Source organism: Heteronotia binoei, chromosome 6 (assembly GCF_032191835.1).
Source record: "Heteronotia binoei isolate CCM8104 ecotype False Entrance Well chromosome 6, APGP_CSIRO_Hbin_v1, whole genome shotgun sequence".
NCBI lineage: Eukaryota > Metazoa > Chordata > Lepidosauria > Squamata > Gekkonidae > Heteronotia > Heteronotia binoei.
The window spans coordinates 52,534,879-52,558,952 of record NC_083228.1 but is presented as its reverse complement, the minus strand read 5'-3'; the positions used below and the strand labels follow the sequence as shown (position 1 = coordinate 52,558,952).

General features: G+C 41.9%; 3 non-coding genes across 3 annotated transcripts; 1 reads left to right on the top strand and 2 right to left on the bottom strand.

The window, feature by feature from the left end:
* Positions 1–14,406: 14,406 nt before the first annotated feature.
* Positions 14,407–14,481, bottom strand: TRNAL-GAG (transfer RNA leucine (anticodon GAG)). The gene has a single exon. It is a non-coding gene; the product is annotated as a tRNA-Leu (tRNA).
* An 8,197-nt stretch (positions 14,482–22,678) lies between these two features.
* Positions 22,679–22,750, bottom strand: TRNAH-GUG (transfer RNA histidin (anticodon GUG)). Its single transcript has one exon. It is a non-coding gene; the product is annotated as a tRNA-His (tRNA).
* A 124-nt stretch (positions 22,751–22,874) lies between these two features.
* TRNAT-AGU (transfer RNA threonine (anticodon AGU)) lies at positions 22,875–22,948 on the top strand. Its single transcript has one exon. It is a non-coding gene; the product is annotated as a tRNA-Thr (tRNA).
* The last annotated feature ends 1,126 nt before the right edge of the window (positions 22,949–24,074 follow it).

Below are 24,074 nucleotides of genomic sequence, written 5' to 3'. Positions count from 1 at the left end.
TGAGGGAAGAACTTTGACTGACGTACAGTGAAACTTCCTGTCTCTATACTGATACCAGTGGGATATCCATGCCTTCCCCATTACCCATAATCTGTTCTTGAGTTATCATTCCTGTCTTAAATACAAAATCAGCAAAGGAATATATATATATTAGTTTTCACAAGGTGGAAATTCCCCTGGTAGATTGTCTTTGCTGAATCTCATCTCTAAATACTGAACCCCTAGGGAATTAGGAAGACTTGATTATTTTCTGCTCTTGAACTAAGACTAGAAAATCTGATAAGAAATGAATTTATGTTTCAGCACCTCTTTCACTTGAGTCTCATTAATCTGTGGGAAAGACTTGAGTGGAAAAGAGACACATTCTTGTTCTAAATCCATCACAAATGATTTCTCTCTCAAAAACCCATAGCCATCTACTAGACCTGTGCAGCTTCTTAACATCTTTAAAAAACTAGATAGGTCAATCTCTGCTACCTATCTGGCCTTTACATTAAGCATGTTAATTTGTGCTTTCTCTCCTACTCACAGAAAATCCAATAACACCTTACTCCAACATTCATCTCTTGGAAATCGAATAACACTGGGCCTGACCAGCATATGAGCAAGAAGCCTGTATCAACAAGCATGAGCAATAGGACAGGCTTCCCTCCAGATGGGACAGCAGAAAAGGTCAGGAACCAGAAAATCTCCGGTCCAGATCTTTTGAACACCCTCCCTCTTGACCTTTCTCTGTAAAAAAAAGTCAAATCAGAACCCAGAAGAAATTATTATTAAAACAAACTATCCAAGGGGACCATGCTAAAAGTTTCTCAGGTAATCTGCCCCTAAAGCACTCAAAGTGCAGTGAGTATTAATTTTACTAAAAAAGTAAATGTATCAATTAAATAAATTATTCATTGCATTTATATAGAAATGTTTTTTTAAAAAAATCAAAGAACTTCACAAGCATACAAATCTTGTCTCATTACATATACTACTTTCAGTGCTGAGAACACATATATACAAATGCAAAATGGATTCTTTAAAGTTCTCTTTAGGTATAACCTTGTTTAAATGTGTTGAATAATTCTTCACAATAATTCTTCCTTCTTATACCTCATCATATGTATGAACACAGGCATCTATGGATTAATTAACCCTAAAGACTTGCAATAGATTGTATCAAACGAAGTTTGCAATGGAGCCTCCTATTAACCTATATTTCTCCTTCAAGGGAAATATATATTTCCTGTCATATTTAAAGAATACATGCTGCTTTTCTGTTAATTACATGCGTCACTTGTTTACAAAAGAGAGCCAGTTATTGAAAACTATGTGTCAACAGCAAGTAAGTGACTAATTATGACCAACTGCATTACATCTCAGTCCCGGCGCACTCCTTAATTTGTTTGTGATAAAATACTTATTCATATTGGAAACTTTGCATTGTTCAGCTAACTCAAAAAAAGTTCCAGCTCTAGATTCCTTTCAGAAAATCTGGGTTCTAACAAAGGGTGATTTCTTACAAAACTGAAGGTGAACTTCCATTGGAAAGACACACTTCAATATATTGAGATGAATCCCACAATCAGTCAAAGGAAGGTGTTGATGGTTGTGGAACTTACCCACATTCCCCTCTCCCTGGTATTCATTTCCAATCCCAGGAAAAGTTACTGGCAAATTGGAAAGGATTATGTGAGGGGGCATGAAATCACCTCTTCTATCAGGGACATCTTCCCTCTCCTTACTGCAGCCTCTCAACCCCACACATCCCACAGCAGCAAGAATAACCTTTCCAAGGATCAGAAACAACTGCTGGGAGAAAGGGAACATAGGAAAGACCTATGCTACTTGCTTCTGTTGGGTATGGGATCCAATCCATTGTTGGGTATGGGATCCAATCCATTGCTCAAACATTTTCCAGTTTACTCTTTGAAATGTTTATTCTTCCTTCTCGACTATCTCCCCATGGACATCTCGTGTTCTTAAAATTTAATTCTTTTAATACTGAGCTCCTCATATTTTCTGCTCTCTTGCAATGTTCCCTCTAAGCTGCAGAGTCTTGTGAACAAAAATTGTACTTTGTGAGCTACCAGTATCAAAGTTGTGAGCTACTGCATAAATTATTGTGCTCTGGGGTCATCCTTCATGAGCTAAGACAAAAATGTGTGAGCTGGAGGCTAAAAATCTGTGAGCTAGCTGAGACTAACTTAGCTTAGAGGGAACACTGCTCTTCTGTACCTTTTCCAAATAGGACCTATCTGTGATGTCCAAGACTCTGGTGCAGAGGAAGAAGCTGCCTATACTGATTGTTAAGTAGTAACTCGCTTTGTGTCTTTTTTTCTGATAAAAATCCATGGTCCCTATATGTTTCCCCCTATGGGTCATGTCCTAGCTTTGGGGAGATGATTTTGATCAGGCATACAGTATGAGTGGAAACGATCAATCCCCTTTTCCTCTAGTGCTGTTGTCCCACTCTAATTTGTCTCCCATAGCATAGGCATAAACTATGCAGGGGCTGTGGGGCTTTGAGCCCCTCCTGGATTTTCCCAGTGGGGACTGAGCCCCCGCTGGGCAAGAATCATTATTTTCAAAGGCATGAATGGTGTGGTAGGGTTGAGTCTGTGTGATTTTCCCTCTGGGCTCTGCAAAGAAGTCAGAGGTGTAAATGACTTTACAACCTCAGTTTAGAAATGCTAATTGAGCTAAAACAATAAAACCTTGTTGGTCTGAAAGGTGTTATTGGACTCAAACTTTTGTTCAACTTTTCTTAATGATTGAAGAAAAAATTGGGGGGGGGAGAATTACTATGTATTGCTATGTTGCATACATATTGCTATAGTATTTGGGGTTCTTTTGGCAGATAGATATTTTGTGTTTTCTTCAAGCCTGTTTACATTCATTTAAGTGGATACTGAACCAGATCCTTTTGAAAATTAATGGCCCCAGCAAGCCTTTTTTTCTTCTTCTCAAAATGACTACACTCTTAAAGACTTGGTCAAGTAGGTGTGTATTGACAATTGTTCACCACCTAGGCATAGGGTTGCCAATCCCCAGTTGGGGACAGGAGATCCCTCAGTTTGGAGGCCCTCCCCCTGCTTCAGGGTCATCAGAAAACAGTGGGGGAAGGGAAATGTCTGCTGGACACTCCATTATTCCCTATGGAGAGTGATTTCCATAGGGTATAATGGTGAATTGATCTGTGGGTATCTGGAGCTCTGGAAGGGCTGGCTTTTGAGGCAGAGGCACCGAATTTTCAGCATAGCATCCAGTGCCTCTCTTCAAAACACCATCCAAGTTTAAAAACATTGGACCAGGGGATCCAATTCTATGAGCACATGATATGTATATTTGCAGATCTTAAAGTGACTATTCTAAAAGTGAATTTCAAAAACAGGACACAGGAAGAGACCTCTGAGATACCACTATAACCACTGGCCAACTCCCACCTTTTCCTGGGTTTGGCCCGGTCCATGGGCATTGTTGGGGGCGGTGCTCACTAAATTTATGGGGAGGGAGCGTCTCCATAAATTCATAGGTAGTGATAATGGAGGCCCCTCCCTGTGATGTCACTGGCTCCTCCCTATGATGTCACTGGATAAAATGCCTCTGGCTGGGCCCCAGCACCCCCCCCCCCAGGAAATTGAAAAGTCTACGCCCCTTTCCCATGGCTGATTTAAATGTAATAAATTCTCATCTTTGTCTGGTTCTCAGCAGTATTGTGGCAAATGCTGTCAATGCCAAATGCTTTTTGGAGAACTGACTCTTGATTGCTTTTAACTTGCCAAAAATTAAAAGTATGGGATTAATTCATGGCTCTCCTCCTATTTCATTTAATTCAACCTTAACAAGCAGACTTCTAAACTAGTGACTGCTGACATTCTCAACATTTGTCTGGGATTATCAACATTTACATGTAAATGTCAGCAGGTGTAACATTTCTGACATTTCTCTCTTACATGCCATGTATGTGTCACTAGTTATGAAGAAGTTCCAGGGAAAGCCAACATGATCAAATTATGATCCAAAGAATCTATCAAGCAAGTCAAAAAATGTATTATATGTTTAAAAACTGTGAAAAAGAAGTTTATTTATTTATCTGGCACAGAAAAAAGAAACTGCTATAGAGGTTTATACATTATACCTAATACTAGGCTATGCTGCCACAAGAACAACATATTCCACAGGAACCTACATGGAAAAATGTGAGCTTAATGTACAAATATGGTAATCTCTGTATAAAGGAGATAGCCATCTTTATCCTCTTTCTTTCTGGTTGTACTCATTCCCTTTAGATCAGTAATTAGCTGTATGATGTTATTTCTTATTTTTTATCCTGCCAAAACATTTATTTCCATTGTTATTCAGTTTATGCCAGATGAACCACTTCTTTATGTTTGACATATATCTTTTTTTTTCTGTTTAGTCAATGCTGTTCTGGACATCTCAAACTCTCGGATATCTGATTTTAATGTAGTAGAAAAAGATATTAATATAACCACTGTGGTGGAAAAATAAATAGAACATATGCCATGACGCCTCCAAGAAGTCGTACATTATAGCTGACACACTAAGCACTCTGTGTATGCTGGTATGATTAATCGAAGTATCTTTGCAATGAAATTGGGCATCTATCTCTCATTAGTTGATGTCATTGATTTATATATGCACTGTACACTAATTTTTTGAAATAAATTCATGTACAAAAGATGCTGGCCTTGCCAAACAAAAGATGCATGAAAATAAAATTCTTGAATTTGAACATAAGGAGAGCCCTGCTGGATCAAACCAGTGGTCCATCTAGTCCAGCATCCTGTCTCACACAGTGGTCAACTAGTTCCTCTGGAGGGCCAGCAACAAGACATAGAGGCCAAGTCCTTTCCCTGATCTCTCCTGGCAGTGGGATTCACAGGCTAACTGTTTCTGAATGTGGAGGATCCCTTTAGTTACCATGGCTACTAGCCACTGTTAAACCTCAATTCCATGAATCTATCTAATCCTCTTTTAAAGCTGCCTATGCCATCATTGCATCTTCTGGCAGCAAAATCCACATTTTAATCATTCTCTGTTTAAATTAATATTTTCTTTTGTCTATCCTAAATCTATTGTCCATCAGCTTCATTTGATACCCTTGAGTCCTAGTACTTTGGGAGGGGGGAGGTGTTAATTTCCTCCACCTCGTACATAAGTCGCAGAGGTGGGGTAAGTCGCAGCCCCATGGCAGCTTGTGCAAAATCAGACAGAAGCAGCAGGGGGGGAAGGGCTCCAAGACCAGAACAAGACTAGTGAGAAATTGATCACAGTTTGCCTTTTCACCACTGCAGTGCACTTGGTTGAAACTTTCATTGAACCGTCTACCACTACTTCAAGATCTTTTTTCCTCTTTCAGCAAGTTCAGACCCCATTAGCCTAAACCTGAAGTTGAGATTGTTTTGTTGGATTTTTTGGACTTCTCTTCCTTCATGAAATGTAATCGGTTGGTAACAGAATAATAGGATTTGACTATGTTTCAGTGTTGTTGTTGTATGCTACTGGACTTTAAACTTTAGCTCCTGATACAAGAGATAGTGAGAACAGGACATGTTTTAAAAGGATCTCCAGTACAGTCCTAAGGAGAGTTCCTGCCTTTTCAATGGACTTCAGTGGACTGAGAAGGGTGCAGCTGTGCTAAACTTGCCCCTTTTATTCCACTGTCCCTCAGCCAGGGAGCCTATATACAGTGGCAAGTACTTGACAACCTGGCTAAGGTTCCCATTCCCCATTCAAATCACAGGGGGTGGGGGTTCCCCCACTTTCAGGGGCCACAACCCATCACCACCGAGCTGGCCGGCGGGGGGAGCCCTGCCCCTGAAGAGTGCTGGTGTGTCCAATGTGTCCAGTGCTATGACATCACCTGGAGATTACATCATCACACCAGGCATATCACACGGGGGACATGCTTGTAAGCCAGAGGCTGTGGTCTCCCAAATATCTCCCATGACTACCCACTAAGGACTGTGGTCTATTGGTAGTCATCTGCAATGGACTATATTCCAACTCCAAGCAGTTAATCAAATACTGTCTGGAGTTTTATCCCAGAGACTTACACAGAGCCATGCCAAGGCTCAGGATGTACGCTTCAACAAACACAGTAACAGGCAGGAAGACTACTGTCCCAGTCATCCCCCTCATTACTGATGACAGCTTCACTGTACTGAGAATAAAGCCATGAAGCCATGGAAAAAGCCATTTCCCAGATGGAGAGTGGAAAAGGACAATACATTTATTTCCTAGCAGCCACCATTACTGCAAAGCAGCCACATCACGTTCACAGCTGCAATCACATCTATGCATATGGAGAACTTTTTGGTTCAGACGAAAGGCAGTTACACTAATGGAGCCAGGAACGCATCAGCAAGTCAATACCCACCATCAAGGCTTGACAGCCAACAGGCCACATCCATTGTTTTCCTTTCCTCGTTTTTGTCTTGCTAAATTTCCTGGAGGTGTCACCAGTAGTTAGCATCTGGACCCCAAATTCTCACATGGTAACAGAGTCCCAAACTTCATTGGTCCTCCCTGGGAACCAATCAGTAGGACAAAGATCAGTGTCCACTCCAATCAGAGTTACTGCCCAGTACTGGTCACTACTCCCTTTGCCCCAGGTTATGAATCTGACTATTTAAGGTCTGGTAAGTGCGTGTTTGGGGTTCTCTTGGTGGTACCCTCTTATTGTCAGCAGAAATAGCCACCATACCCTGATCAGGTCTGGGCCCATTATTGTGAGATACGCTGGTCAGTTCTTGCTATTCCCTTCCCCTTCTTCCGTTGCTGTTGAGATCTTCTCTTTGGACAGGTAATTGCATCACCCATGATCATCACTGCAATCCTGCTAATGCAAATGTCCCTATCCAGTTTTCCTCTCTGTATATTCCTAGTTCTATAATGATTGTGTGAAAGCTAGTGTAACTGTACAATTGTGTCATCTTTATTCTCAAAAAAACCTCCTTGAATTTTAGCAACCAATCTCCTCATATTTTATTGGGTCTCTGGAAAAGTCTGACTCCCATAAACATAGGTTGTTGATCCTGCTCTTGCCAATTGCCTATTCATTTTAATTCCCCAATTCGATCTCAGAGGCAATTTGGCTAACATGCTAGCATTTGGGTAAAAACTCTATGATGACCATAGAGTGTTTCCCCAAACGATTGCGTGTCCCCTGCATGATGTGCCCAGTGTGATGATGTGACTTCTGGGTGACATCATCATGGTGTGCATGCTTCACACATGTGATAAATGACCCCAGGAAGAGGACTGGCGTCCCCCACCTGTGGCCAGGTAAGACCTGGCAACCCTAAACCTGGCACATTCAAATCAAGCTTTAAGGAACACTGGCTTGGAATACCAGTGGAGAGAGGAAGACTAGACAAGGATATGGGAGGTATGCACAAACTTCTCACCAGCCTAGCACACATAATGTGGAGAGGGAAATGAAGAGAACACATTCCACAATATCCAAGTTATCCTTAACTATCCTGTGAAAGCTTTGGTACATTTTTACTTTTGTTTATTATATATTTTCTTCTTTTGAGACATTTTTATTGTCCATTTTGGAAAACATCCTCTGTGATAGAATGTGTTCCTCTTGCAGTAGACATTTTCCAGTTCCTTGAGAGACCTTGGTCTTACATGAGTGGAGGTGCATAACACCAGTGGAAGCATGCTTCTGCAACAGCCAAAGAAGGTATAAGCTCTAAACCAAAGAATGCATGTAAACTATGGCATTTATCTTTAAACCATAATTGAGTTACAGATGTGTACAGATTAGTTCATTCAATAAGTTAATGCACATACAGCAGGAAATCATCAGGACCCTCTTGCATATGTTTTGAATGTGCAATTTATATATGAGTGCCTTCTTTATAACTGATATAATATCTGTGTATTTTGCACCTGCCTATTTGTACCCAAGAACAGACTCCAGTTTCCATTAAACCCCCTTGGATCTAGACACATCAGTGGCTATTAGCTGAGCTTTTTAGATACTGCTTCCCCGATTGTCTTATTACAGGAAGACAGAATGATTGTTGACAGCTTAATCCATAATAAGGTGGTGGTTCCCTGAACACTCTTCAAAAAGCCTCTGTCTGCCCTAGAGACAGGATACAGGAATGCATGTTTAATGGGTCTGACACTGGAGGGCCAATTTTATATTTCACATTAGGAGCTGACAGGTTCCTCCATATTTATGTGCAACTGGTTGAGATTTAAATGGATTTTGTGCAAGTACCTATTTTGAAATATATTCATGTAATTTCTCATCACTTCTTAAAATTAGCCTGGATTTAAAAGTGTCAAATTCAGCAGTGGGGGGCACCCCTCAGGAAAAAGTCAGTTCAGTGTGTTTAAGAATTAAGTTTTTAAATAGACCATGGTCCAACCCTAACCCTAGCATCAGTCAAATGTTTCTGATGTACCACAGCATTTTGCAGACACCATTATCCAACATTTCTTTTTCATGAAATACAAAGCCATTGATAATAATGTAAAATGTCAGTACCTAATAAGTAACTATAGGGGATTAATGCATTAACAAAAAAAATCAACTTCACTGGACACATTTTCTGATATTTATGTGGATTATTTTAATTGCCTATTATTAGGGATGGACATGAACTGGCACGTGAGCCAAAATCTGGGACAAACTTGAACTGGTTTGGTGCCCCCAAACCAATGTTTAGGGAAGGCATCTTCTCCAAATATTTACTGGACTTTTGTCTGGTTCATTTTGGCTGTTTGGGGCCATTTAAGCCTAATAACTGAGTGGTGCAGGGTTCTCAGCTGAGCTGTTAGGTTTAAATGGCTGCAAAACATTGCACTAGTCAGTTTCACTTCCCCCACCCTTTCAAAGGGGGGAAGTGAAACCAACTGATGAAATAGCTGTTAGCCATTTAAACCTAACAGTCAATGGGTGGACCTGACCCACTGTTAGATTTAAATGGCTGCCAGCTGACAGGTGGACCCACCCTGCAATTAGGCTGAAATGGCTGTGAGCCATTTCACTGGTCACTTTCACCTTCACTCTCTTCCACATACACTTTTGAGTAAGGCTGCTCAAACAGTTATTCAGCTAGCACCATTGTTCCTTTCATAGGCATTGTCCTTCTCATTGTGGGCATGCAGTGATTGAGAAGCTTCACTTAGAACTCTGCAATATGTCAGTGTAGCTTACAAATGCATTGGAGCCTTACTAAACTGAAGGAGTTGGCAATCCCATTCATCTGATTTTATTCCAATTTCACGGATGGTGTTCAATAAATGTTTGGGTTGCTCTACAGCTGTCTCTCTGGCTGCTCCTGCTGCTATCCCCTGCTCATTCCCTACCACAGCTGAGCCCTACAGGTCACACCAGGAAAGGGATGAAAGTGTGGTCTAGAGGGGCACAGGTATGTTCTTGAATGAGGGAAGGGTCTCCAGGGCTGTGTCCAGACTGCTGACTCAGGGTGGCAGCATGCCTACCCAGAAGTGAGCCAGTGGAAACAGGAATGCCCTGGAGCATCCAGATGGCACACAGTCTGCAGCCAACACAGTGACAAGTCATGTGTGCCCTGGAGGAGCTTCCAGAGCACTTATGCACCCCTCCGCCACTTCCCAGGCACTTCCAGGGTGCTTTCCAGCTGTCCAGATAGCCAGGGAGGCACCTCTGTGATTTAGTACCACTTCAGTAGTAGTACCTTTTTGAGCCGGCCAACCTGCAGGTAGAGACAGGTTGAGGACGGGGGCAAGACGGGAGACAACTGTGTGCATTTGGACACACTTTTTTTGTCCACTAGCCTGCCATCCCTGGGGAGCTTAAAGCGCCAGTCTGGACTCAGCCCAGGTTACACATGCGCATACACACATACTTCACTACTGCAGTCTGATAAGCCATGCAGCTTACATAGGGGAGGGGGAATCAAAAATTTTCCTATTAATCATTTGATTTAGTTTGGATATAAAAAATCCCATCAAAAATAAGCAAGATGATAATCTTGTTGATAACAACTCCCTTCTGTCTCTATTACCAAAATACCCATTCTATTTCCAGCAAATACAAAACCCATTTACAGTATACACAGGTCATTTATCTTCCGTTCTCTCTTTTTCATGTGAGAAAAACACAATTGGCATCCCTGCTGCATATTTCAAAAAACGAGGGGAAAGGTGATAAATGCAAACAAAGGGGGAAAGGGACACATATCCACACCCAGACCAATGAAATGGGAAACAGAAGAGCAGAAACAAGTGCCAGATGCTGAGCAGGTAGATCAGTAGCCAAGAGTTTAATCAAAGCTTTCTAAAAAATGGACTCCAAGTTGTTAAAAATGTTTGTAAATGCTCATCTTCTTTTGTAAGTGATCCTTTCCTTGAGAATTTAGATTTACCATTTCTGTCATCCCAGTTTATGTTTCCAAAACATATCTGGTAAATTATTTATGGAAGCATAGTTAATAAACTCAATAAACAATCAGGCCTGAAATGAGAAAATCTGAAAGATTAATAGAGGGCAAACTCACACACCTGCTCCATTTGCTGCTCTCTCGCTCTTCATGATGCTACACTGGTTTTGCACTCATTGTAGCTGATACCAAATTGTGGAGTATTCTAAGAACATGCATTCTCAAAGGCAGTGGTAATGAGCCCTCTGCATTCATGGGGGCCTGCCATGCAAAATGAGAGCCATGTGAGGCAGCCAATCAGTATGAGTTGCTCCTTCCAAGAGATCGGGTAAAATTTCAGCTATGACTCCATCCACACTGTCTCTGGGTTACTCTCATCTGGGATTTGAACCAAGGGCCTTGGGTATGCTATACCCATGTCTTTCCACCAAGCTGTGCCTTTCTCAGTGACCTGTAGGGAGAATGTCTTTGGGGAGAGTGCACTTGTGTATTCCCTTATTGAGCCCAAGTATAGGCATTCCACTAGTTTGCCAAAAGTGCACCAGAGTTCCAACCAATGTTCCCTCTAAGCTGCAGAGTCTTGTGAGCAAAAATTCTATTTTGTGAACTATTAAAGTTGTGAGCTACTAGCATGAAAGTTGTGAGCTACTGGCATGAAAGTTATGAGTTACTGCATAAATTATTGTGTTCTGGGGTCATCCTTCCTGAGCTAAGACAAAAATGTGTGAGCTGGAGGCTAAAAATCTGTGAGCTAACTCACACTAACTCAGCTTAGAGAGAACACTGGTTCCAGTCAGCCCGGACTTGAATCCCTGTGCAAAAGAGATGTAGGGTGTTCTAGTAGCATTGCCTCTGATGCTTGAGCAAGAGATCCATGTGAGTGCTGTGGCTAGAATGGCCACATTTCCCTCTGTTTTTGGACCTGGCTCAGGCGAACTTGGCTACAGGAGGAAACTCAATCCCACAACTGCAAAGCTTCTTGGAGCATGTTCACTCTAGGGTTCCCAGTTGTACCAGAGTGCTCCTTCCAGGGGAGTATGCTGTGTTCCTTCATTTCCTCTCTTGGTGTATTCGGAGTATGCTGGTTGGTGTATTCGGAGTATGCTGGTGTATTCTTGGTGTATTCGGAGTATGCTGGTTGGCTGTGTCCATCTGTCTCTTAATGACCATTAGTGGCATCCTACTATGCTACCATTTGATTGGTGCCGAACTCGAGTTTCCATACACTCTATACCTTCTGTGGTGGGGTGCATGTTTTTGTTTTTAATTTACCTCTGCAGAATGGTATAAGGCACAAACTAGCAGTGCCTGCACTATACTGATGATCTCGAATGTGGTCTGCTTTTTCAGGGCTTTTTTTGCAGAAAAAGCCCAGCAGGAACTCATTTGCATATTAGGTCACACACCCTGACATCACCATTGTTTCACACATTGACTCATTAGCATATTAGGCCACACACCCTGATGCCAAGCCAGTCGGAACTGCGTTCCTGTTCAAAAAAGCCCTGCTTTTATTTAAGAAAACTACTGCCATAAATTTAGTTTTTATTCTGATGTTAAGATTTAGGGTGGTCCAGTGACATTGAACATCGTTATGCTTCTATGTGATTTATTAATTGTATCAATTAATACAAAACAAAATTCAAATGACATATCTTCATTTCTACTGCCTTATTTCTATTGCCTTGCAATTTCTTGATTTGAGCTTGTGTTCCAGCATATTAAAATATTTGCAATATGGTGACAGTTTAATGGTACTTCTTTGGATAGTACAGTTACGTCTTGAATATTCTGTATCATTCTCATCCCTATGACAGCACTGGTTGAGAAGAATAGACAAGTCAGATACAGGTATCAGGAACCTTTAGCTCTCAAGCACAACTCAGACTTTTCCTTCATTAATATTTTAAGGCATCCTTTCATCAGAAATAAATTCTAAAAAAGGAAATTAAATCATTAAAAACCACAGTCTGTTGTTACAAGGGAACATCAACACCATTTTTCACCCTATACGGTATGAAATCATGGAAAAGGCTCAGCTGGCAATGGGAACATGCTGTTCTTTTTCATGATGTTTTGGAAAAATAAAATGCAAACATGTTTTAGAGTTTCTTGCCTGATCATTGCTCCTGAATTTATTTGACATTGGTTCATAAATAAGAGAGGAAACAGCTGCACAGGGACTTAGCAATGACATTGGTCATAATGGCTGTAATTTTAAGCTTAAAATCTATTGAGCATCTAATGTCATTGGTTCCAGTACAATTTGTCATTTTCATGCCGCCTCCTTCAAGCATGACTTGTTTATTTCCTCAGTAAGGCCAAAATACATTAGACACCTACACTGAAACGACCAGCCCTTTTCATAAAACCATTGCCTCAACTCTTAAAAGGTTTCCCACTTAAGACATGGGGTTTTGTTTTGTTTTGTTTTGTTTGGGGGGGGGGGATCACCTTGCAGGAATGAAAATATTTACTTTCCTGTAGCATTATGCTCTGTGATCTACCCCCTCTTAGGGCTCAAATACACATGTCTGGTACCAGGTTGGGCTTTTATGTTGAATAATAATAATTGTAGTTCAGAGGAAAACTGATTTTCACCAGAATAATCATCCATTTTGCCAAGATTGTTTAAAAATGTATTTAGCATAATTTTCTTTATTTTTGTACTTCACAGTGTGTCAACTTTCATAATTAGGTTCATGCCTTACTGTTTTCAGAAAGGGTTGTCAACAGGGTGTGACAAAACAAGCAACTTTCACAGCAACTTGATCTACAAGGATTAGCAAGCAAAACTTTTCCTGGAGATCAGCGTTTCACCTGCTAATTTCTGCAGAGTATGGCGGTTGAAGACACAGCCACAAGATCTGCTTGGAAGGCCAGCAGGGAAGTCTTTCTATAGAAGATATGCTGGAGAGGAAAAGGAGAAAATTATCAAATTATCAATTGAAAAGGAGAAAACCCAAGTCTGTGGCCTGTTTTGGGTAAATTCCTTTCTACCCAGTTCTATGCCACTCAAGTTCCTGTATATAGTTACTGTAGTCTCTATAGTAAGTCTGGCCAAACAATATGAGGAAATGCACCTTCTTAACCTCAAAGAGTTATAACTGGGACATCAGATTACATCAGAACGTATCCTTCCTAAATTTATCTGTCAGGACTGGAACCCTGAGAGATCCTGTGTTGTCAACCAGTGTTCCAGTGAGATTATTTTAGAATGTCTGTGCACCTAGCTAAAACTAGTGGGTTTTATACAGGCTTAAACTGCCGTCCTAAAAACACATTCCTGGAAGTAAGCACCACTGAATAAAACAGGGCTTATGAGTAGATCTATATAAAATTGCTACATTTATTCTAAATTTTGATTGTCACAAAAATAGAAATGAACCTCTGAATTTTTGTTCAGATGAAAGAACCCCTGTCATTTATGATACTGGTTCTTTAAGAGTGTTATGTGAATTTCATGTCTAGTTTTCATGCTGTCATAATGATCAGGAAATTTTCCTCTCTGCATAGCCAGAGGAACATCAAGCCTTACCTCTCTATTTACCCTAGCCACATTTGGAGGTAAAGTTTTGAAAATGGCCAAGTCCATCAAATATAGGTTGAGATCATGGGGTTGATTGCCCAGGTAAATCTGGTTGCTGATGACATGACTTGAGTTTATACACATGGAATTTGGCATACTCAAATGTTACAGCTCTGAATGGTGTCACTAGAGGTGTAGTAGGTGCACCGGAAAGATACAGAATAAGACCTTATTCCCACCATATGCAGGAGAGTAGCTTGATCTAGCTGGATAGAAGAGATATTAACCTCAGGAGTATTACAACACCCACTGCAAATTTCAAGTAAGAACAATTTATTTTCATATGAACATATGAAGCGGCCTTATACTGAATCAGACCCTTGGTCCATCAAAGTCAGTATTGTCTTCTCAGACTAGCAGTGGCTCTCCAGGGTCTCAAGCTGAGGTTTTTCACACCTATTTGCCTGGACCCTTTTTTGGAGATGCCAGGGATTGAACCTGGGACCTTCTGCTTCTCAAGCAGATGCTCTACCACTGAGCCACCATCCCTCCTCCTTCATTACAAATGAAGCTACCAAAACAACCAAATTTTAGACTGACTTCTCGGGATGAGGGGAAACATAGCTTTATTTTGCTGCAAAGTTATAAATGAGAAGCATTTGACATGGAGTGCTTTTTAAAGGGCAAATGGGCAGAGTACAGATTAGAAAAAATGCATAACCTGAAGAATGATTAAAATTTATTTTAAATTTAGACACATGCACAATCTGTGCATTACTAAAGCCTTTCTGGATAAAGCGTGCAAGATACTTGTTGAGCAACATGTTGCATCCCTCCAGGAGTGATGGCCAAGACAAATAGCTGTCTCCAGGCATGTATTTTGTGTAAACTGTACTTCAAGTTATAAGAAATTGAAACAGCAAGTGGCAATCATCTGGTAACCTAGGCAGCCAAGTGAGTTAGCAGGTCACCAACTGGGAGAAAGCAATGTTGGTATCTTTATCTGAGCTAACAGAAGAGAAGAAGCAAGGACACCTCCTCAAGAAGATGATAATTTGCTCCACCCTGTGTGAATGATTTCTGAGAAGGTCCAGACCAGGAATAAAGAATACACTGGGCAATCTGAAGAGGAAGAACTTACCCATCCTTCCTAGACTACAGGTTACCTTCCCTTCACTCGTGGAGGAGGTCACCTAGACAGCATGACTCCAGAGAGGGAAAGGGGATTTTTAAATACCTCCCCCTCTCACACTGAATTGCACTCACAGCAGCGGCACACTTTCCAGAAGTGAAAGGAAAGCAATTTGTCTTTCCCTCATTTATGCCTAGAAGGGTGGCACATCTCCATAAGTTTAAATGCTTCCCTTCACTCCTGGAAGTATGTTGCTGCTACAAAGTTGCACTGCCTGGGCAGGACACCTCTATGAGTGAAGGAAGTGTACTGCCACTGTGGCGCAACTCAGGGAGGGAGGGGGAGGCATTTAAAAATCCCCCTCCCCCTCTGGAGTCACACCCTTCCCTCCCCTAATCCACAGTGGAATGCTTCCAGGATTTTTAAATGCCTCTGTTTCCTTCCTTAGTCATGCCGCTGTTGAAGCATGCCTTCACAAGCAAATTGCTTTCCCTTCACTCCTGAAATCATGCCGTGCATAGATGGTGGGGATAGGGTTGCCAATCCCCAGGTGGAGGCAGGGGATCCCCTGGTTTGGAGACCCTCCCCCCGCTTCAGGGTCGTCAGAAATGTTAGAGAATTTTGCACGCAGCAGAAAACACTGAAGGAGAGGGACAGGCAAACACAGGAATTAATAGACAAGAGAGATAACTGTATTCAATGGTAGAATATATTACCAGGATAGTATCCAATAGTCAGAGTTGTTGCCAGGCCAAGTTCATACACAGTAATCAGTACACACTTTAGTAGATAACAGTATACACCAGTAAGTATACACAGCACGATCCAAGCACAGTAGCATAGGATCCAACACCAGCAGTGTTTGCTGCCACCCAGACAGTGAGCCTCACAGTACCCACAATCCTTACAGGCAGACAGAGCAAGCTCACTGAGCTTCCCTAAATACACACATCAATGATGCAAGCTCACCAGAGGTTGCATCAGCTCTGTGAGTCAGCACAAAGCCTAATTTCAGGTGAGGTCTTTCCACCTTACCTCAGTAACAGGTAACAGCTGGACCATGATGCAGCATGACTCAGCATGACATTGCAGAAACAACATTTATTATTACTAAGATGGAGTCAGTCAGCCATTTTAGGACTGAGTTCCAACAAGAAAGCGGGGGGAGGGGAGGGAAATGTCTGCTGGGAACTCTATTATTCCCTATGGAGATTTATTCCCATAGAAAATCATGGAGAATTGATCCGCGGGTATCTGGGGCTCTGGGGGGCTGTTTTTTGGGGTAGAAGCACCAAATTTTCAGTATAGCATCTAGTGCCTCTCCCCAAAATATCCCCTAAGTTTCAAAAAGATTGGACCAGGGGGTCCAATTCTATGAGCCCCCCAAAAAAGTGCCCCTATCCTTCATTATTTCCTGCGGAAGGAAGCAATTGAGAAGGTGTGCCGTCCCTTTAAATGTGATGGCCAGAACTCCCTTTGGAGTTCAATGATGCTTGTCACAGCCTTGAACTTGGCTCCACCCCTAATGTCTCCTGGCTCCACCCCCAAAGTCTCCTGGCTCCACCACCAAAATCCCCAGATATTTCTTGAATTGGACTTGGCAACCCTAGGTGCGGAGGAAGCGAAGCATTTAAAAATGCCCCTCTTCCCTCTCTGGATTCACACTGCCTCTTGTAAAAGGAGGATTTTTGACTTCTTCCCCTAGTTGCACCACAATGGTGATGTCCTGGAGTGAAAGGAAGGCAATTTGGTTTGTAATTTGGTTCTTGCCCATCTCTAGTTGTTGTATTTCTTGTTTTTTCCCTTTATCCCTTTACTCCAAGGGTTCCTAATATGGATCATGGAGCCCTCTGATACCTATCCAGGCACCCAACACATGTTTTTAGAAAGTGGGTGGGGCCAGGTGAGGCTTTTGCATTTACTTCTGATTAGCCATTAGACAGTTGATTGGCTATAGAGCGTTTTTTAAAATGTTAGTTGAGCAGCAACCACCACCACAGTGTAGATTTAGTGTGTGACTGAAGGTAATCTTTTTTCTTCTTTATTTGTTAGCTTATAACTACTTTCTAACCACACCAAGTGATATAGTAGTTAGGGTGTTGGGCTAGGATCTGAGACACCTGGATTCAAATTCCTCTCCTCCCCCCAAACATGCAAATCACTGGGCAATCCTGGGTGAGTTAAAATCTGTCAGCTTAACCTATCATATGGGGCTGTTGTTGTGAGAGTCCAATGGAAGAACTACATATGCCGCTCTGAGCTCCTTGAAGGATGGTGGGATTAAAAAACTGTACTAGAAAGACAAGCTGTATATTTTTGCTATGTTTCCCCTCTGTGTTGGTTGTATTATTTGATGCTAGCATTTGGAATGAAACCCCAGGGGTGAAGTTTAGCACAGCATTTACACTTCCATGCTTTACAGCTAGAATCATTCCAATTCAAACCCCGTGTAAATACAAAATTTATGCATGAGCTACTGCTTTTTGTCTGTTTCAAAATACCAGTTGGTGGAAATTTTACTTTTCTCATGCTCAGCCCCATGTGTCAGGCTATCCTCTGAGCAGCTGGTTTTCTCCATGCTTATAAATGCTAGCAGGCCCACACCTCATACACAATGTCAGTAATTCAGATGTCAAAACTTTGAACTGGACTATTGCTTATGCTCAAAAATTACTACACACCATTGTTCACAATAGCTAGCTATTACAGGAGCAAACTATTTTTCTACATAACAAAACCTGTGCTGGCTTTCTTCTGTGGCCCGACTGTGTCTAATAATGGAGAAAGTGCACTTATTTTTAAAACACTCTCTGTTTGTAAGTAATTGGTTTCTATATCCTGTGGTGACACTTAACCACAATGTGAATTTTTTCCATTGCTAGTGACAATTACAGGAGTCCAAAGCCAAGCAGTGAAAAATGTTTTCTACCAGGCCAGCATCTGGCTTCCTGGCAGATTCTTATGTTACTGACTGCAAAGTTAGTGCCTCTGTTCCATTTAAAGTATTTGAATTTGCTTCCTCTGGATGCTGTTATTATTTGTCTTGCCTTTCAATTTGAAAAGAAATTCTCATTTATTAATACAGATTTCCACGGGAATTTGTTCTATACAACTGCAGTGTGCTTACTTTTTTAGTGATCAACAAAGTTCTGGACCACATACACACGGAAGAAAATATGGGTATTTCCCATTATTTTTATAAAATGTGAGGAGTTTTTAATCACTGTCTATTATTAAGACAGCTTGTCTATAATCTCAAAGATATATTTCCTGAAAAGAATTTTTGTAATCCAAACTGCCTTCTTGGGTGTGATTTATAGCAAAATCCCACACAGAGTTACTGCAATCTAAGCCCATTGAGAAACTTTATTTGTCTGAACTTCTGTTTCATTTTCTTCCAATAGACAAACAGAACCATCCCTCAAGGACAGCAATAGTGAGAGTCCCAGAATTTAAGGATTTTTTAATTACTGGGATAACAATAAGATAGTCTTCATCAAAACAACAACATTATTTAATTTTTTATTGTTTGCAGAGCTTTTTTCCCATTGTATGAACAGTACCTAGCCAAATAGTACAGCATGATGATACAAAATAAATCCAGATTGTTAGTATATGAATGACCTGCAACACTATGAACAGCCAAACAAAGCTTTACAAAAAAAAGAAAAAGAAAGAAAGCACAAATGGTAGGAAATGGGAGATCTTCGTTCAAGGTGAAATTATCAATCCAACCCCTACCATAAACTGAAAAATGAGTTTATGTCATTATGATTATTAATTTCTGGCCTGCTTAACTTGGCTATATCATTGCAAAAGTGTAAAACTAGAAGGATACTTATCAGCCTGCAAGTGGTCACAATGTAACCATCGGCATGTCAAACCTTCTTCTAACACATCCAGTTTCCTAAGAAATTAAATATTGCACTTCATAGGGCCCAAACATACTTGGGAAAAGTTCGCGGATTTTTATTCTTTCTGTTCCACTTGGGTTGTCAATTAAAATTAATTTGTTATCTAAAGGAGTCTGACAGCTTCACAGGACTATCACTTGCCTGTTTCACGGACAATATGGAGGAGGTCTGCTTTGTTTACCCAAGAGGAAAATGCTACATTTGCCAGGAAGGCAAATATAAGATCACTTCACCACTGATCAGTTTTAAACCAACTCAAAGTCATTTCAGAATCTTTGATACAATGCCCTGTATCCTACCACTCTGCAAAGTTGGAAGCTTTCCTCCACCCTTCCTTTCACTTCAGTGACTTTCCACCAGAGGAAAAGTCACTGCTGTTAGAAGGCTCCTTAGGGGGGAGGGACTTCACTGGGTGGAGTGGTGGGCTACAAGTCAGTGGTCTTCAAGTGATATGTGATGAACCAGAAGTAAGTTGTAGCTATTCCAGAAGTCGGCTACATATCTCAAACACTTGAGTTGGAATGAGACTCTGGAGGCACCCCTCCTTTCAGCAGTGGGGAAGGAAGAAGAGAGGAGAGCTGTCTCATTGCCTCCTTTACCCAGCTCCATTATTCACTCCCAGCAATTTGACTTACTTCAGATTCCTTACACACCAACATTGCTAGGAACCTGTAGCACTGCAGAGAGGAGTTCCAAAAGGTAGAATAACCTTGGAAGTGTGTCCTTCAAAAAACTGTACTTTAACAAGACCACAAAGGAGATTTAACATAACTGCAGAACTGAACCTTGAAGCTTGATTTTGTTAGTTTTTTTGTTCTGATCCTCATGCTCTCCTTCTATTAAAATGTTTCATTAAGTTACACATGTTTGATTGAATAGTAGATAAGGCTGCTCCAGACCCAATCCCTCGCAGAGGAGCTTGGTTTGTTGCAGCCAGTGGAAGGAGGGGGGCAGCCAACCTGACAGGCAGTCCTTGTAGGGTTTCCAGGTCCCACTCATGATATATCTGGGACTTTGGGGGTGGAGCCAGGAGACTTTGGGGGGAGGAGCCAGGAACAAGGTTGTGACAAGCGTGATTGAACTCTGAAGGGAGTTCTGGCCATCACATTTAAAGTGACCACATTCCTTTTAAATTACTCCCCTTCATTGGAAATAATGGAGGATGGGGACACCTTCTTTTGGTCCACTGGTCCATTCTTTTTGAAACTTCAGGGGGGGATTTGAGGAGAGGCACCATATGCTATGCTGAAAATTTGGTGTCTCTACCTTAAAAAACAGCCCCCCAGAGCCCCAGATATCCATGGATCAATTCTCCATTATACCCTATGGGAACTAGTCTGCCTCCTAGAAGACAGGCAGGCAGGCTGTGAATCATTTTATTTTCATTGTGCTTATTAGTAATTCCATTATTTTCCATTAATATATTCACTTTACCCACCCTCTTTCCCCTGCTCATGCTGCCCGGACCACTGCTGCGTATTTCTGAGGCTGCACTGCATCTGTAAGATTGGCTAAAGCAAAAGGGACACAATACTGACAGAAAGACAGTAATTCTCTACATACTCTGTCAGGACAGGCTGACTGAGAAGCTGTTTCACAAGTAACCTGTACAAGGGGAGGGGAAAGATGGGAAGTTGCCATGACAGTTACTAAATGCATTTCCCTCCAAAGTTTTACAAGGGAGATATCATCGAGTCCCTTTAGGCAACAGACTCTGTTCCTGTGGAGCAAATATTCCCAACTCAATTCAGCATATATTGCTTGATTGTTCCTTTTATCATAATCTCCGTAAAGATTTATTTTGCAAGCTTTCTCTCCAGATTTGTCTATTCTGCCACCCTGTTATTATTTATTGAACGATCCTGAGGGGGAGGTTAGCGAGGCTGTGGCAAAATTTTTGGCTGACATCCTTAAATTTAAATCTGACCATGTATGAATGCATCTGTAAGCTCGGTTTCATTTTGATTTTATCTCCAATGTTTAAATTTTTATATTCTGTGTATTTTATTTGCAACTGTTATGCCATTAAAGGTATGGTATGGTATGGTATGGTATGGTATGGTATGGTATGGTATGGTATGGTATGGTATGGTATGGTATGGTATGGTATGGTATGGTATGGTATGGTATGGTATGGTATGGTATGGTATGTATTTATTAAAACATGTATATCTTTCCTTTCCTCCTGGTTCGAGGTGGCTTACATTCAAAGTGGTGATGCCAGAGACAACTTGGAAACAAAGATATCATATGGCTAAGCCCTCAGACTCCCCCACCTCCTCTTCTTTCAGGAACTCCTAAAACTGTACTGCTTACTAGTTACAGTACCCTTAGAGTGACACCCAACCTGAAAACATGTGTCTCATAGCAACTGGATAATTAATTAATCTCATACCAGCACACACACACACACAGTTATGTTGAGAAATGTACACTATTTTCAAAGACACTGGGGGCAGGGCAGGGGAGGTTTTCTGCAAAGGAAGCTTTCTTTACTTCGTGAAAGGAAAAAAAATGGACCCAGGGCTGGCCCTGCCACTAGGCAAACTAGGCAATTGCCTAGGGCGCTGGCCTTCTGGGGGTGCCGAATTGGGCGTCCTCCATGAGACTCAGTGATGTTATCAGTGCGGGGGGGGGGGGCACCAGAAGTTAACCTTGCCTAGGTTGCCAGACAGACTAGGGCCGACCCTGGATGGACCACAACAAGGAAAGATGGCAAACACAGGATTTCCAGCATAAAGGTAATTAAAAATAATTATCTACAAAAATTATCTACTGGAAGATTATGTGAAAACAACAGATGCAGACAAGAGGGTTTTTAAAAAAAAACGCTAGAGTCCAGTGCTATTTCTCCATGTAAGGCAAGAGTGGAATTCTAGCAGGAGTTCCTTTGCATATTAGGCCACACCACCCTGATGTAGCCAATCCTTCAAGAGCTTACAAGGCTCTTTTTTGTAAGCTCTTGGAGGATTGGCTACATCAGGAGTGTGTGACCTAATATGCAAAGGAGCTCCTGCTAGAATTCCACCCCTGATGGTAAGCATCACTGGAAAGAAGTGCACCTGCATCAAAAGACACCTAGTTTGGGGATCTGTATAATCAAGCCCTTCAGTCTATTCTGCTTGAAAGTTAGAGGGTCTTTAGATTAGTGGGAGCACTATGTGCCGGGCAGATTTGTTGCCGTTATCTTTAAAAACAGCTGCCACTGCCACTGATCCTCAAATTGGCACGCCATTAAAAATAATGGTCCTGAAAATCCACATACTACCCCCAACCCACCCAGATTTGAAACCTCAACTGGTAATATCCTGCTCTCAAAACAGAGATCATGGTAATGTTTTCCCTACTCTGAATCCCAGAGCCAAAGTTATAACAAAATGTATCCTGGTGCACACTCCTAGTGTCAGATGCTGCTGAAAAAAAAGTGCACTGTGCTGTTTTTGAGAAGTATTGTTTCCCCTCGTCTAGTAAACTGGCCCATATGTAAAGAAGAAGGAATGGCTCAACCAGGTGGACCAAATTATCAGCTTTTTATGATGGGAGACTATGGCTTCAGTTCCCAGGGGAAGCTTCCTCTTCTTCCTTAGTGGGCAGTGCTCTTCTTCCTCACCAACCCCACAGCACTTGTCTAGTCCACGTGAAAGGCTCAGCAGATATGTGTGTGTGGGAAAAGCAAATAAAATAAAGCCAGGGCTAAGAGTCCTGCCATGACTTGGATTCGAACCAAGGTTGCTGCGGCCACAACGCAGAGTACTTACCACTATACGATCATGGCCAGGCACAAATGTCTGTATGGAATATCTTCAGTTAGCTGGCCCAGGACTTTGCCTGGTTGCCTTTAGGGAATGGAGCACTTTCAAAGAGTTTGTGGAGACCGACTCTGCTTAATGCCAACTACAGGAACCATAGCTTAGCTGGCTAAAGCACCTGCCTAGTAAGCAGGAGATCCTGGGTTCGAATCCCAGTGGTGCCTTTGGAGCTGGAGCTAAGAAACCCCTTACTGCAAAACACTTTACTTTTCCTGTCAATTGTAGCCACATTTTTCTGCTTCAGGACTAAAGTCTAGCTCAGATGCTGACATGAAAAATAAAATCAAGCTGGAGCTAAGATGTCTGCCGTGGCTTGGATTTTAACTGAGGTTTCTGTGTCCACAACACAGAGTACTCACCACTATATGACCATGGCCTGGTGCAGGTGCCCTTGTGGGATATCTTCACCTATATGGCCAAGGACTTCTGGTTGTGTCTGGGCAAGGGTGTATAAAACAAGACTCTGCTTCATGCCAGCTACAGGCACTGTAGCTTAGCCGGCTAAAGAGCTTGCCAAGTGAGAAGATGACTCTGAGTTCAGCTCCCAGCGATGCCTTTGACTTCCTCGTTAGCATGCAATGTTCCCCTTTTGCTGCCAATTCTCAGTGTGCTTTTGTCTTTCAGGCCAAAGGCTCAGCTTTGATGCTTGCACAGAAAAAGAAGAAAAAGAAATTTAGCTGTAGCTCATAAACCTGCTGGTATTGTGTTGCTGCCAGAACAGTGCAGCTACCACTAGGGACGGGGATGAACCAACTGACAAACCAAAGTTTGTCCGAAATTTTGGGGTTTGCAAACTGGAGTTTATGATCTGAAGAATCAGGATGAACTACCATGAATTTTGTCCCAATTCACTGTGGCTTGTGATGGTTCCTAAAGAGCAGAAAGCAAGGGCTTGCTCTTTCAGGAGAAACAGCTGAGCTCCCTGCCACTCAGCTGCTTGGTTTAAATGACTCTGAGACATTTAAAGACTGCTTTTAGCTCTCTGCAGCTTTTCATGGGGAGCAAAAGCAGGACCATTGGATCTGTTTCCTGTGGAAAGCCATGGGAAGCACAAAGAAGGGCTTAAATGGAAAGGGGTGAAATGTCTTCCTGGTGGTACTTTACCCCCAGCTTATGCTGGCCATGGCTCAAGGTGGCCAGGAGAAAGGGAGAATGGAAGCCCCTGGTGATCCCTTTCCTTTTTCTCCTGGCTTTGTGGCTACGAGAAAGTGAGAAGGGAAGCCTTTTCCCTGGTGATCCCCCCTTTCTCCTGGCTGCATGGTCAGGAGAAAGGGAGATGGGAAGCCTCTT